General features: G+C 42.7%; 1 pseudogene; it reads right to left on the bottom strand.

The window, feature by feature from the left end:
- Nucleotides 1-14,250: 14,250 nt before the first annotated feature.
- Nucleotides 14,251-15,287, bottom strand: LOC110542711 (golgin subfamily A member 7-like; annotated as a pseudogene).
- Nucleotides 15,288-15,858: the final 571 nt, after the last annotated feature.

Here is a 15,858-nt window from a genome sequence, read left to right as displayed (position 1 = left end):
TGTTTGGTAGGTATGCTATAATTGCCTTCTCACAAAGCAAAAGCAAATCTGGGAATCATGGCTCATGTCTACAATATAGCATTCTGGAAGCTGAGGCAAGAAGATGGCTGTGAGTACAAGATCAGCCTGGATTATACTATTAAACCCCATCTCTAAAAACAAAACAAAACAAACAAACAAACAAACAAAAAACCGACAGCAAACAAACCAGAAAAAAATGAAGAAAAAAGGGTGAAAACTGAAAAGATAATCAACTCTGGGTTGATGTGATATGTGTACAATATTTGTGAATTTCAAAATAACATTGCAAGGTCTGGAAATGTTCTGTTGGTAGAATACATGCCACAAACAGAGTGAAGTCTAGAAGACGTTGGGTTCTCAGTGATAACATAATGTCTCACTATCATGCAAATTTTAATTTAATAAAGGATTTCTCTTTCAAAGGAAATCACAAGTGAAAGCAATCACTTGAGGACCCAGTTCATCCCACCGAGGCTGGTAGGAACATGAAAGCACATGGGATTCTGTGTATTTGTACATTGGACAGGAAAGCATATTTCTAATTGTCTGAGGAGCTCCTAGAAGAGAGCACTGAGGTGAAGGGAGTTGTGAGTGAGAAAGTCAGTGCTCCCATGGCATTTTGAGAGTGAATGCAGGACTACAGACAGCAATCCTCATGCCAGATCCAAAGCAGCCAGTGTTAAGGCATCGTGCAGCAGGCTGGTCTCTTGAGATCCTAAAGGGAAGTTAGGGTGCCAGGATATCCAAGTTCCTGTCAAATGAGAGGCCTTAGACAGTTTACCCCACATTCTGATGCTATAGAAAGATGAGAGGGTCTTAGGGTATGGAGGGGGTCATGGGAAGGAGAGGAGAGTCCTAATCCACCCTTAGCAGACAAGCAAAGCAATCAGAGAGATGTGAAGGTACATCTTCCTCTGCCTCCCTTCTCTCCACAGGCTTGGTTCTGAGGGAAGCCCAGTGGTTTCAGGCGGCAAAGAGTCTGAGTGAGCAGCTGCAAGGTGCGTACACCAAAGCCACTTTCTGCCACATAAATTTGCCAGAGTTGTGCTCCAGCCAAGGCACTGACCACTTGCTTGGCTGTGATGTGTCCATCATTTCAAAGCACATCAGCAGGCCAATGTAAGGGGCCCTGACAATCCCCGAGGTCTTCACCAATCTTAGCTCAGTCATGTGTGTGGAGGGGGAAGCTGGCAGTGGGAAGACAACCTTCCTGAAGAAAATAGCTTTTCTCTGGGCATCAGGGTGCTTTCACCTGTTGAACAGGTTCCAGCTGGTCTTCTACCTCTCCCTTAGTTCCACCAGACCAGACCAGGGTCTGGCCAGCATCATCTGTGCCCAACTCCTAGATGCAGGAGGCTGTGTTAGTGAAGCATGCCTGAGCAGGATCATCCAGCAGTTAAAACACCAGGTTCTGTTCCTGTTGGATGACTATACTGGGGTGGACTCGCTCCCCCAAGCCCTAGAGACACTGATTACCAAAAACTACTTGTCACAAACCTGCTTATTGATATCTGTACATACAAACAGGGCCAGGTCCATCCATCCATACCTGGATACAATTCTAGAGATCAAAGAGTTTCCTTTTTATAATTCATTCTCTGTATTATGGAAGGTCTTCTCACAGAGTATAACACTTCTGCAAGAGTTTATGGTTTACTTTGGATAGAATGTGGATTTACAGGGAATTTACAAAACTCCTCTCTCTTCATGGCTGCACTCTGTAGTGACTGGTTTCAAAATCCTTCTGACCAGCCCTTTCATGATGTGGCAGTTTTCAAGTCCTATATGAAGTACCTGTCCTTAAAGTACAAAGCTGCAGCTGAGGCCCTCAAGGCCACTGTGTGCTCAGGTGGGCAGCTGGCCTTGAGGGGGCGTTTTTCTTCATGCTTTGAGTTCAACAATGATGACCTCACAGAAGCCAGAGTGGATGAAGATGAAGACATGACCACCTGCTTGATGAGCAAATTCACCACCCAGAGGCTGAGACCAGTCTACCGGTTTTTAAGTCCTCTCTTCCAAGAATTTCTTGCTGCCATGAGGCTGATTGAACTCTGGGTTCAGACAGGCAGGAAGACCAAGACCTGGGAATTTATTATTTGAGACAAATTAACTCGCCCTTGAAGGCTCTGATCACCTACAACAACTTTTTGAAGTATGTCTCCAGCCACCCTTCATCAATGGCAGGGCCAGAAGTTGTGTCTCATTTGCTTCAGTTGGTGGATGAGAAAGAGTCGCTGGAGAACATGTCTGACTATGAGAATTACAAGAAGCTCTACCTGGAAATTTTCAAGTGGGTGGAGTTTGTTAGGGCGCTGTGCCAGGAATCTCCAGAAGCTTTCTGTTCATTCCTTTCAGAACATTCATTAGATATTGCTTTAAACATTGCTTATGAAAGCAACACAGTTTCTGCATGTTCTCCATTGATTTTGCAATTCCCTGGAGGGAGAACACTGGCTTTGAGAGTATTGAATTTTCTGTACTTTTGGGACCACCCAGAAAGCCTGTTACTGTTGCAGAGTTTACAGTTTTCCATAAAAGGAAATAAAATGTCTTCTCATATAGGTTATTCATTCAAGACATATTTTGAAAACTTACAGCCACCAGCTATAGATAATGACTACACATGTGCTTTTGAACATATAAAAGATTGGAAGAAAACATTTACTGAAAATGAGGAGATCATCAATAAATATGTAAATATCCGAGCCAGGGCCGCACCAGACATCAGTGAAGGGTACTGGAAACTGTCACCCAAGCCACACAAGATCCCTAGGTTGGAAGTTGCAGTGGCTGACACGGGCCAGCAGACCAAGTACTGCTCTGTGTCCTAATGGAAGTCTTCTCAGCTTCACAGAATATTGAGCTCTGCTTGTTTGACAGCAGTGGCTTTCTTGAAAGCATCCACCGGGCTCTGGAGCTGAATAAGACCTCTGTCACCAAGTGCTTTGTGTGCAGGCTTGTGCTCAGCACAGCAGAACAGGAGCTGCTTCTCACCCTTCCTGCCTTGTAGTCTCTTGAGGTTTAGGGGATGAACCAGCTACCAGGTATCCCTGAGTGTGCTTTCATAAGCATTCTGGCTGACTCTGTTGTTTCTCATTCTTAGTGTTAGATGAGTAAAACTTCTCAGGCACAAGCCATGAATTTGCCTCCATAGGAGAGATCTGAATACTCTCACTGTTTGGGGCAGTGTATAAGGCCCTGAATCCTAGAATGGGTTTCAAGTGACTCAGAGAACACTAGGAAAATATTGCTACCATTCTTCCCATTTATTCCTGAATTATAGGTGAGCGTCACCTTATTTCCTTCAATATATTTTGACGTGTTGATATCACTGTAAATATTTAAATTTTATTTTATAATGAATAGTAAAGCTTCCTTTTCATCAGCCTCTTGCATGGTTGGACATGCTTTGAGATGATGTCTTCTGTAGTCTAGACTGGCCTTATCCTAGTTATCTATCTGACCCTTCTGCCTCCATTTCCCCAGCACTAGATTACAGGATTGCAGGGTATGGCACCACATCCTGGCTCTGAAACAGCATCAAAATTTAATAAGTACCAACTCACTCATTACAAAAACGTTGATTGACTTTTAAGTAAACCAGCTGGAGATGAAGCTCAGGTGTTGATTACTTGCCTGGCACAAATAGCTGGGTTTGGCCATAGAATTTTGCAATCTGGGCAAGGTGGTGCATGCCTGTGAGGCCAGCATGTAGAAGGTAGAGGCAGGAGGATCAAATTTTCAGTGGCTGCTTGGGCCAGAGAGAGAAATACCACAGGCTTGCTCGAAAAAGAGAAATATTTTATTTTAAACTATTATTTCCACTTTACTTTTAAATATTTTATAAATTACAGTTTATTCACTGTATCCCCACTGTAGCCCCTTTCCTCATCCCCTCCCACTCCCACCCTCCCTCCACCATCTCCTTTCATGCCCCTCCCCAAGTCCACTGATAGGGGAGATCCTCTTCCCCTTCCCTCTGACCCTAGCCTATCAAGTCTCAGCAGGACTGTCTGCATTGTCTTCCTCTGTGGCCTGGTAAGGCTGCTCCCCACTCAAGGGGAGGGGATCAAAGAGCCAGCCACTGAGCTCATGTCAGAGACAGTCCCTGTTCCCATTACTATGGAACCCACTTGGAGACTGAGATGCCATGGTCCACATCTGTGCAGGGGTTCTAGGTTATCTCCATTCATGGTCTTTTGTTGGAGTATCAGTCTCAGAAAAGACCCCTGTGCCCAGATTTTTTGGTTCTGTTGCTCTCTTTGTGGAGCTCCTGCCCCCTCCAGGTCTTTCTTTCTCCCCATTTTTTTTCACGATATTCCCTGCACTTGGCCCAAAGTTTGGCTATGAGTCTCAGCATCTCCTTTACCTTGCTGGGTAAAGTCTTTCAACAGCCCTCTGTGCTATGCTCCTGTCCTGTTGCTTGAATTTTATTACACCAAATTACAAACAACAAAATAATGTTTTGGCCATTTAAAATATATGATTTAATGGCATAAATAACATCCACATTCTTGTCCATCCATCACCCCTACCCTTTCTTAGGACCTTTCAATTCTCCCATATAGAAACTTGATTCCATTAAACAGAAACTTTATTGTTTTTAATTTAGATTTTTTTAAAAAATATTCATTTATTTATTTTGTGTATATGTGTACCTTGCATGTACAACAGCATGTTGTAAGGTGGCATCAGATCCCATTATAGATGGTTGTGAGCCACCATGTTTATGTTGGGAAGAGCAGGCTCTTAACCATTGAGCCAGCCCTAAACAGTAACTCTTCCCTTCATTAGCGCATTTTCTTTCTTTCTTTCTTTCTTTCTTTCTTTCTTTCTTTCTTTCTTTCTTTCTTCCTTCCTTCCTTCCTTCCTTCCTTCCTTCCTTCCTTCCTTCTTTCTTTCTTCATTTATTCACTTTACATCCCAATCTCAGCCCCCTCTCTCCTCTTCTCCCACCCTCCTTTCTTCTTCCCCATATCCCTCCTCTCCTACCCCTTATAAAAGGGAAGCCCCCTCCCACCTACTCTTCCCAGCACATCAAGGCATATCAGGACTGAGCACATTCTCTACTACAGAGGCCAGGCAAGGCAGCCCCACAAAGCATACAGGAGAGTCCTTGTCAGAGGCAGACCCTGCTCCCTTTGCTAAGGGACCCACATGAAGCCCAAGCTGTCCATCATGTACACATGAGTAGGGGCTTTGAGCCACCCCATGCATGGTTCTTAGTTGTTATTTCAGTCTCCTCAAGCCCCCTGTGCCCAGGTTATTTGGCTCTGTTGGACTTCTTGTGGAGATCATGTTCCCTCCAGGTCCTTCTACTCTTCCTCCCACTCTCCCACAAGGCTCCCTGCGCTCCACCCAATGTTTGGCTGTGAGCCCCAGCATCTGTTTCAATCTGCTGCTGGGTGGAGCCTCTCAAAAGCCAGCTATGCTAGCTCCTGTCTACAAGCATGGCAGAGAACCCTTAATAGTGTTAGGGGTTGCCTCTCTCCCATGGTGTGGCCAAACATTGGTTGGACATACTTCAGTCTCTGCTCTATCTTTATCCCTGCACATCTTGTAGGCGGGGTAAATTTTGGGTCCAAGTTTTTGTAGGTGGGTTGGTGTTTCCCTCCCTTTACTTGGAGTCTTGTCCGGTTAGTGGGTGGCCTCTTTAGTCTCCATGTTTCTTGCTAGGAGGAGTTTCCGTTAGTGTCACCCCAATGCCCTCTCAGAAGCCTACCTATTGTAGGTCTCCAGCCTGTCTCAGAGATGCCCCAGGCCATGATTTCTCTTCTCCTGCATGCTCTCTGTCCTCCTTCCACCTCTCCTTCTCTCCCCACACCAGATCCCTATCTCATGTCCCTCAGGGCTCTCTCTCCTATCCTGTCCCCTCTCTTTGAGCACTTCCTCTATCTATTCTATTTCCCCTTTTCTGTGAGATTCATGCATCCTCACCTGTGTCCTTGTTACTTAGCTTCTTTGGATCTGTGAATTATAGTATGCTTATCCTGTATGTCGTGTTTCCTAATATCTGCTTATAAGTAAGAACATACTATGTGTGTCTTTTTGGGTCTGGGTTATCTCACTCAGGATGATCTTTTCTAGTTCCCACCATTTGCCTGCAAATTTCATAATTTCCTTGTTTTTAATAGCTGAGTAGTATTTCATTATGTAAATGTACCAGTTTCTTTATCCATTCTTTGGTTGAGGGACATCTGGGTTGTTTCCAGTTTCTGGCTATTACAAATAAAGCTGTTATGAACATAGTTGAGCAAATGTCCTTGCTTTGTGATAGAGCATCCTTTGGGTATATGTCCAGGAGTGGTATAACAGGGTCTTGAGGTAGAAGTATTCCCAATTTTCTGAGAAACTGCCAGATTGAATTTCAAAGTGCTTGTACAACTTTACACTCCCACGAACAATGCAGGAGTGGTGCCCTTTCTCCACATCCTTTTCAGCATATTCTGTCACTTGAGTTTTTATTCCCAGCCATTCTGCCTAGTGTAAGGTGGAATCTCAGAGTTGTTTTGATTTGCATTTCCTGGATGACTAAGGATGTTGAACATTTTTAAGTGCTACTCAGACATTAGAAATTCCTCTGTTGAGAATTCTCTTTTTATCTCTGTGCCCCATTTTAAAAATTGGATTATTTGTTTTGTTGGTATTTAATTTCTTGATATATTTTGGATGTTTACCTTTTGTCAGATATAGGATTGGTGAAGATCTTTTCCCAATCTGTAGGCTGCCATTTTTTTCTGTTGACAGTGTCCTTTGCCTTACAGAATTTTTCAATTTCAAGAGGTCCTATTTATTGATTGTTGATCTTAGAGCTTGAGCTGTTGGTGTTCTGTTCAGGAAGCTGTCTCCTGTGCCAATGCGTTCAAAGCTCTTCCCACTTTTTCTTCTAACAGATTTGGTATCTCTGGCTTTATGTTAAGATCCTTGATCCACTTGGACTTTAGTTTTGTGCAGAGTGATAAATATGGATCTATTTACATTTTAAACATGTAAACATTCAGTTAAACCGGTGTCATTTGATGAAGATGCTATTATTTTTCCATTGTAAGGTTTCGGTTCCTTTGTCAAAAAGCAAGTGTCCATAAGTGTCTGGGTTTATTTCCCAGTCTTCAGCTCGATTCCATTGATTCACCAGTCTGTTTCAATGCCAGTACCGAGCAGTTTTTATCAATGTCACTCTGTAGTACAGCTTGAAATCAGGGATAGCTTGATCAGTCTTTTGTAGAATCTGTTTTACTGTCTGTCCCAACAAACTTATCTACCTAGATATATTATATAAGTATAATCATATAATAATTAACCCCATGTGTAGCTCATTTGCCTTCATATAATGTTTTAAAAGTTTACCATGGCATAACATATATTAGACTTTCATTTCTTTTCGTAAGTGAATAATAATAATATTACTTTGTGTGTAGGTGTATAATTGTGCATGTGCCATTTTGTTTATCTATTAATCTGTTCGTGGACACTGAGTTTCAATGCTGCAGTTATAATTTGTGTTACTAGCGTCTATTTGAACTCTCCTGTATTGGTTTTTATATATTCCCACGAGTAGAATTGTTGCTTTATATATTTCTTATGTTTTTGAGACAGGGTCTCTCTCTATGGCTAGAATGGCTTGAAACTCACAGGAATCTTCCAGCCTCAGCCTCCCAGTCATTGGGGTTAGATCTATGAGGCACCATATCTTTTTTGTGTTTAACCTTTCAGGAACTCCCCAACTGTATTCCATGGTGGCTACCCCATGTATCTCCCACTGCAATGTGCAAGTCTCCACTTTGTCTACATCTTCCACCCCATTTTCCCTTTGTTTTGCTTATCTTAGACACATTCTAGTAAGTGAGCATTCTTGCCTGTAGTTCGGATTTACATTCCTCTAGTGATTGTATGGGCCTCTTCCTGTGACTGTGTACCTTTCTGAGAGAAAAGTGCACTTAAATCCTCATCCATATAAACATGTTGTCAAGGTATGGAGGTTCATACCTGCACTCTCAGGAATCCAAAGTGAGGGAAGAGGGCAGTCCTGAATTTGAGACCAGCTTGAGCTATATAATGGGTCTGGGGCAGCCAAGGCTGTAGAGTAAAACTATCTCAAACAAAAAAGAACAAAATCATTGTTGCTCTATTGTAGGAGTTCTTTGTGTACTGTGGATATTAAACCCTTATGATACAAGGAAGGCATCTCACTGGGAGAGCATTGGTCTACCAGTTGTATGACCCGGAGTTCTGTCACAGCCTGAAAAAAAATCTATCAAAACCTAAAGTCAGAGATGTAGCTTGAAAGACATTTTCTCCCATCCTGTAGATTGTCACTTCATCTTGTAATGTCCTTTGATGCATGAACAACTGTTAATTTTGATAAGGTCTATACTAGCAAGGGTCCCATAGAAGAACAGAACTTACAGAGCATATACATATATGTATATACGCATATACATATATATATATTAATGACTTCCATGTTGTGGTCTAGCTAGTCAAATAATTATTGTCTACAATTGCTAGTCCAAGAATCCAGTAGTTGTTCAGTTTATGAGCCTGGTTGTCTCTGCTGGTCTTCACTATGTGCTAGAATCCTGAAGAAACAGGCTCTAGTGATAGTGAAAGAAAAGATTTGCTAACAAGAGGCATAGCAAGCAGGCAGAGAGAGAGAGAGAGAGAGAGAGAGAGAGAGAGAACAAGGGAGAGAGAGAGAACTTTTTTTATGCCCTTATATAGGCTGCCTGGAGGAAGTATGGTCCTGATTAAAGATGGCTCTTCCCTACTCAAAGGTCCAAGTTAGAAGTTGATCTTCCCACTTCAAATTATTTAATTAGAAAAAAAAAAAAGAAAAAGACCTCACAGGTGTGCCCAATCATTTAGGTTTTAGGTTTTAGTTAATTTTAGATGTAATGAAGTTAACAACTGAGCATGGCCCAAGGTCTATTTTCTTTTCTTTTTTTTTTTTTTTTTTGCTATTGCTTTTTATAGATATCTAAGGATCCATTGTGAAATCCAAGGTCATGAAGATTACCTGATTTCTTCTAAGAGTTCTATAGTTTTAGCTCTTACATATGTTGTCAATCCAATTTTTACCTATTTTTGAGTTGGAAGCTGGAATCCAACTGTGTTCTTTTGCATATGCAAAAACAGTTGTTCCCATGCTGTTGGTTGGGGAGATGTCTCATTTATTTTGTGAATCTAGAGACCAGCACAGGGCTTCCCCTGAATTCTGTGATCAGTAGATGTTGCAGCTGGCAGTATCTTCCTGGATGTGCTTCCTAGATGTTAGGAAGTCTGAGAAACTTCATCTTGAAAGCATGAAAATGGCTGAAGGTCACAGCACACTTGAGAACTTCCACTGGGGACCTTGAGTGATGGGAACTATGTGCTGCTTTCCAGATCAGCTCTTTGCTAACTTGGACAAGTTTCCCAGCCTGAAAGAACTGTCTCTGAGACTAGACGGCAAAGCAGATGTGCTTTCAGTCCTTCCTGAAGAGTTCCCAAACCTCCTATCCATCCAAACTTCCATGGAGTCTGACCTCTCCAGACTAGGTAAGGATGGTGCTTGGATCTCCAGCTCATGTCTCAGCTGGAAAAGCTACTTGGCTAGTAATTGTTAGAACCGTTAAGTTAAATCATCATTAGTTAAACCTTCCCGGGGCTTCACAGCATGAACTGTGGGAATACTAACCTTCCTTGGAGATTTATTTGTGAACCTTGAGTTTTTACTATATACTAAGATCTGTTCTGAGCACTTGACAAATATTAACTCACTCTTTGCACTCAGTGTGTGAGCTGAGGTACTACGATTATTGCCACTGTGCAGCTAGAGAAATTAAGGCAGAAAGAAAGATGTTAAGCGATTTCCACAAGTTTTCTCAGCCTCGACAGGCTGCTTACGCAGCCATAGCCATGTTGCCATGATAAACCTGATGCTTTTCTACACCCTCACTCAGGGAAGCAGAGCCTTTCCTTCTGTTCTTCCTACCTCTTTACCAAGCACAATTTCCCTGATACTTGGGCTTCCTTCCTCGCCCTCTGAAACAACCCCCTAACCCTAACCTAGTACTGTGCAGTGGCTGGTCTGCCATAGTCATGCCTTCCACTGTTGAACATACCAGCGTAACTGAAACAGCATATTATTTTCTCACTTTTTCTTCATCTTTCTCTCCAAAATTATCTGTAAAGTTTTTTAAGATTTATTTATTTACTATTTACACATTATTCTACATGCATGTATGCCTGCACAGCAGAAGAGGGCACCAGATCACATTATAGATGATTGTGAGCCACGATGTGGTTGCTGGGAATTGAACTCAGGAACTTTGGAAGAGCAGCCAGTGCTAGTTGATGGCAAGCCTTGATTTTGAATTCTGAGAACAGAAAATTGATCCAGAGAGGGTCAGGAACTTGTCCCAGGTCAGTTCCAGAACCTGAGCACAAGGCCAACATGGCCTGAGCTCTAGACACTGAGAAATTACACTGCGCACCATGTGTCATGACATCACTGTGTCACTGCCCATTTAATCAGTGTGGCTGGGACTGATGGACTGAGGGCCCAATTCTGATAGAAATTTGTGGCCTTCTCTAATTTCTGAAAATATTTCTTCTTTTGTAGTTAAATTGATTCAGAACTCTTCAAATCTTCATGTCTTCCATCTGAAATGTGATTTACTGTTGAATTGTGAGTCTCTCATGGCTGAGCTTGCTTCCTGCAAGAAACTCAGAGAGATTGAGTTTTCTGGACAATGCTTTGAAACCACGTCATTTGGTAAGAATTGTATAATGTTGACTTCAAATGCTCCTGTGCACAGTCTTTCAATACTCTAGGATTAAAATGCAACTGGTTTCGTGGGAACTGTGATGACACCTAATCTTCAGTGAGGCTTTCACAAAAGTGAAGTATATCTGTCTACATCTTGGTTCATTTTCATAACCGAGTCATCTACTTAGTCATAGTAATTCTGAGTAGTATGTCACCTTTCATCACTTTTGAAATACTCTTTGTTTCAGTGGTCCTCTGTGTCATAGGAAATTTATCTAACTCAACTCAATTTTATTTTCACTTTCCTAGTCACCGCCTTGCCAAATTTTGTTTCTCTGAAGATGTTGAATCTTAAATGCAAACAATTTCCAGATAAGGAAATGTCGGAAAAGTTTGGTAAGTTTGTAAATCAGCGTTTCTTAATTTATTCTTTTTCTCCTTGTTGTTGTCATGGTAGTCATCATTGTGTGGTTGTTGTCCTTTGCCTCTTCTACCTCCTCCTCCTCTTCCTCCTTCAGTGAATCCACAACAAAGCAAGTTGTGAATAATTGTCCTTTGACTATTGGTTAGAATTTCTATTGCTGTGATGAAATACCATGACCAAAAGCAGCTTGGGGAGGAAAGGCTAAATCTCACAACTCTCAGGTCACACTGCATCACTGTGGGATGGCAGACCAGGAACCTGAAGGCAGAAACTGAATCATAAGGGTGCCTCTTGCAGGATTTGTCCTTGTGGCTGGCTCAACCTGCTTTCTTATAGCACCTATGACCACCTGTCTAGGAGTGGCACCACCCACAGTGATCTGGTTCCTCCCACATCAATCATCAGCCAAGAAAATGCACCAGAGGCTGGCCATAAGACAGTCTGGTGGAGGCATCTTCTCAACTGAGGTTTCCTCTTCCAAAATGACTCTAGTTTGTGTCAAGTCGACATAACACTGCCAGTACAACATCCATGGCAATTGGTTCCAGGACACTCCTTCTGATGCCAACACTGGAAGATGCTTAAGTCTATGATACAAAATGGTTAAGTATTTGCATATGACCCCAAATAGTTTAAGCCTTCTCTAGTTCCTACAATACCTAGTACAATATAAGAGCTATGTCAACAGCATTGTGTTCTTCAAGGATGGGGGGAAAATCTATACATGCTCAACATGGATATAACTTTAAAAATATTTCATGTCTGGCAAAATGGTTCAGAGCACTACAAAAGTGTGATGTCAAGCTTGAAGCCTGGAATTTTATCCCTGTGACATGCATAGTGGAAAGGCACATTGTTCTCTGACCTACACATACACACACATAATTGATTAAATGTAATAAAAACATACAAGCTGTGGTGGGTGGACATGCCAATATTGAGGGTCAGCTGCATGAGCTACACGGGTCCTTAGGAAGACATCATAGAGTATTCAGTCTCACTCCCCAGATGCCCTCAAGGTGGGGCTCACTCATCCTCATGCTTGAGTTCATTAAATGCGATGTTCTTAGACTCACTGATGCCTTAGGAGAGAATTCGGTCATGATGGCACTGTGTGACTTCATTTTCCATCATCCACTCCAAAACACTAGGTTGTTTTGGTTTCAAATGTTTCTGGAGTTTATATGTATCTCTATTTAAGGTTAAGAAAACATTATATTATGACTCATAATTAACACAATGATAAGTATAGGCAGAGTTTTAATACTTTTTTAATGATTTATTTATTTTTGTGTCATGTGCGTTGGTGTTTTGACTGCATGTTTGTCGTGTGGAGGTGTTGGATCCTGTGGAACTTGAGTTACAGACAGGTGTGATCTGCCAGGTGGGTTTTGATCTGCTGGGAATTGAACCTGGGTTCTCTAGAAGAAAAGCCAGTGTTCTTAGCTGCTGAGCCATCTCCTTAGCCCCAAAATTAAATAGTTTTGACTTAAGAAATTATTGAGAAAGTAATCAGATTTTATGGTAAATACTGTAAAAGGTTAAATAAAGGGAGGGGAGAGAGTGCAGCTACGTGGTAGAGAGCTGTCTTCATAATGTTTTTCAGCCTTTATTGTGCATAAAGAGAGCCTGAGTTTTCTTTGTTTGTAGAAGTGGATAGGTAATTCAGTGTGCTAAAACAGCAGGAACGGGATCAGGATCAGGCACCAAGATGGCTGGCATGTATCACATGTCAATTATGCAAAACAGACATTGAGTATAATGAGAGCCAAGTCTCCTCACTGCTGAAGAGAGAATTTACAAGCATTGACGGGGCAGGGTGGGGCAGCCAGATGACTCAGCTGGTAAAGGGGTTATGCCAAGCCCAAGGACCAAGTTTAGATCCCTGGACTCACATGGAAGAAGGGGAGAAGCAAGGTTGCCTTCTGCCCCCACACATGCTCTGTGACATGTGGGTGCCCACACACCAACACTGGCCTGATGTAAGTCAATGAATGTCAACCAAAAAGAGCCCCAGGGAGAGGCCACTCCTCAGGCCTCACCAGACCCTGTCAGGAGGAAGTGAGTGTTAGATTCCTGTGTCCAGACTGAGAGCTAGTCCATCTCATGAAGTGTGTCTCCTCCTTCTTAAATTTAATTAATTATTATTTTTTATTTAAGAAAAGGTTTACTGATGTGTTAATATTTCAGCAAAGTTATTGCAACAAGTTTAAAAGGCATACAGACTAGTATAGGCTTCAAAGGAACAAATGAGATTTATACAATTAAATTGTTACACAGATCTATGGGGTTTATTGAATAGCTACAAGGCCCAGAAAACAAATTAAATCTAAAAGATTAAATCCAGTATTAGCACCTACAATATCTCTAAAAGTTAGACTTTTAACTGTTTCATTCATTCCTTCTATTTCTTAACTTTCTCCCAAATACAGTGCTCTCAAAACTCCCAAAAGATAGGACATAAGCGATCCCAATTATAAGAGTGAGAGATAATTAAGAGCTGGAGAAACTGACTTCAACTTGCAAGTTATGTGGAAGCCAAAGCTTACTTACGTCAATCAAAAGATTTCTGAGCCCTGGATACTGTGTGTGAGGAGGCTATGAGTCAGGGTTTATGAGCAGATGACAAAGTAGCAACAAACAGTAGTATTCCTATCAGTTTTTTCCTAAGTTATATTCGTAACAAAACTAGTGTGAAGTGCTTAGCACACTTGCTTATTACACACAGACAGAGCAGGGCCAGGCATACTGATGGCTGAGCATCTACTTATTGTGCTTACTTATTTGTGTAGTGAACAAGCAACACACACAACAACCCCGACACTTGGAGGTAATGCGCATGAACATAAACGCTTCCAAGAAATAACCCCAACTGCATTAAATACTGCTCTAATAGTAACTGCAATACTAAAACAAGTGACATGTGATTCTCTCAAGGAGCTTCGGCCTCTGAAATCAAACAGCAGAAATCAGTCTTAAGACTGCAGCACATCAAGACTGGCAGCTTTTGGAGATCCGGGGGGTGCACGAGCCGAACCACAGGTGTAACACCCCCCAACGTCCATTACTAACTTTGGGAAGTAACTGAGCTAAGACATGACTTGTGGAATTGTAAAGCCACCTAGGAAACTGGCCAAAAGGGCATGAAGAGACCCCGAGATACTGCTATCAGTAAGAAAAACACTTTGTTTTGGGTTGACCAATTTCCTATTTTTTTTAAATGGCTTTGAATTTTAAAAAATGAAGTACTTCCTTGTTTTTCTTGGAAACGAATCAAGATTAGAGTCCTACACAATTGGGAGACACAAAGTGGATGCCGAGTGACGAGTGGTCACTCCAGGTGTGGCACCGTGGCTCTGGCAGCAGATACAAGAGAATAAAGCTCTGGAGAGGTAGGGACACTCTGCCATCGGCCAGTGGACAGACGAAGGTCCCAGCTGGAGGTGGGATCTTTAATTCTATGGTTTATCTTCCACTGCTCACACCTCTGTCTTCATAGATCGTGATTTCAATAACTCGGAGTCCTCTTTCAATGGGGTCTGTTAGGAGGAGTCCTTGAGGAGCACATATCTTCTCATTCTGTTCTTGAATGTATTTGGAGACTTTCTTCAGGACCTTCTCGTAATGAGTCTCCATGCATAAGAAGATGGTATACGCTGTTAAACAAGCCAAACAGCCTTCAAGATACTACTGGCCCCCCAGCGTCTCAGCTTCTGCGTAAAGGTTATTTAGCGTTCGAACTGTCTCTTCAAACTGCTGTCTATCAATCCTGTTCTCCAGCTCCGCGGGGAACTTGGTCTGGAACTGGCAGCGCGTGCCACTGCCGTAGTCTCACTGAATGAACACCTTCCCGGACACCGGTGCCTGCTGAGGCCTCATAGCGAGGACAGGACCTGCCGCTCTGCGAGTTCGGGGATGACATGGGTCAGACCTGCCTGGAGCCAGCTCTCCGGCCCGCCAGCCCCTCGGAGTCACCCACCGCCCAAAGATGCCCAAGGCCTTCCCCAGGCCGTTCCCCTTCACTCATGGCTGTAACTGAAGTCCTCCAGCTATCCAAGCCCAGGACCCGCGCCCCCCTACATCCTGGTTCGACCCTGGAAATACAAACCTGCCTCCTCCAATTAATTAAATTTTAAGACATTTCTGTTATTCTTTTTGCTCGCATGTGTCTCTGTGCACCACATGTGTGCCTGGTGGCCACAGAAGTCAGATGAGGGTTTTGAGTCCCCTGAATCCAGGCGATTATCAGCCACAGTGTGCAGGCCGGGAACTGTGCGAGGGACTGCTACAAAGGCAAGAAGTGCTCCTAACTGCTGGGCCTCCTCCGAAGCCCCACATATGTTCCCTTAAAAATAAATTACTGTATACACATTGTGACGATCTAAATTTGAGAAGCTTTGCGTATGAAGCTCTGTCCATACAGCAAATTGGGCAACAAAAATATATGTCAGAAAGAGAAAAGCAAAGTGGAAATGTTGGTGTGGGCTCATAGTTTTTTGTGCATGGTTTTTTTGTTTTGCAGGGGTTCATTGTGTGTGTTTGTGTGTGGCTGTGCTGTGGCATGGGTGTGGCAGTCAGAGAACAGCAGGTGGGAATCAGTTGGTTCTCTCTTTCTACCATCTGGATTCCTGGAGTCTAACTGGGGTGTCAGGCTTGGCTGCGG

Source organism: Meriones unguiculatus, chromosome 6 (assembly GCF_030254825.1).
Source record: "Meriones unguiculatus strain TT.TT164.6M chromosome 6, Bangor_MerUng_6.1, whole genome shotgun sequence".
Classification (NCBI taxonomy): Eukaryota; Metazoa; Chordata; class Mammalia; order Rodentia; family Muridae; genus Meriones; species Meriones unguiculatus.
Note: the sequence above shows the minus strand (reverse complement) of the source record. Positions and strands in the feature narration are given on the sequence as shown.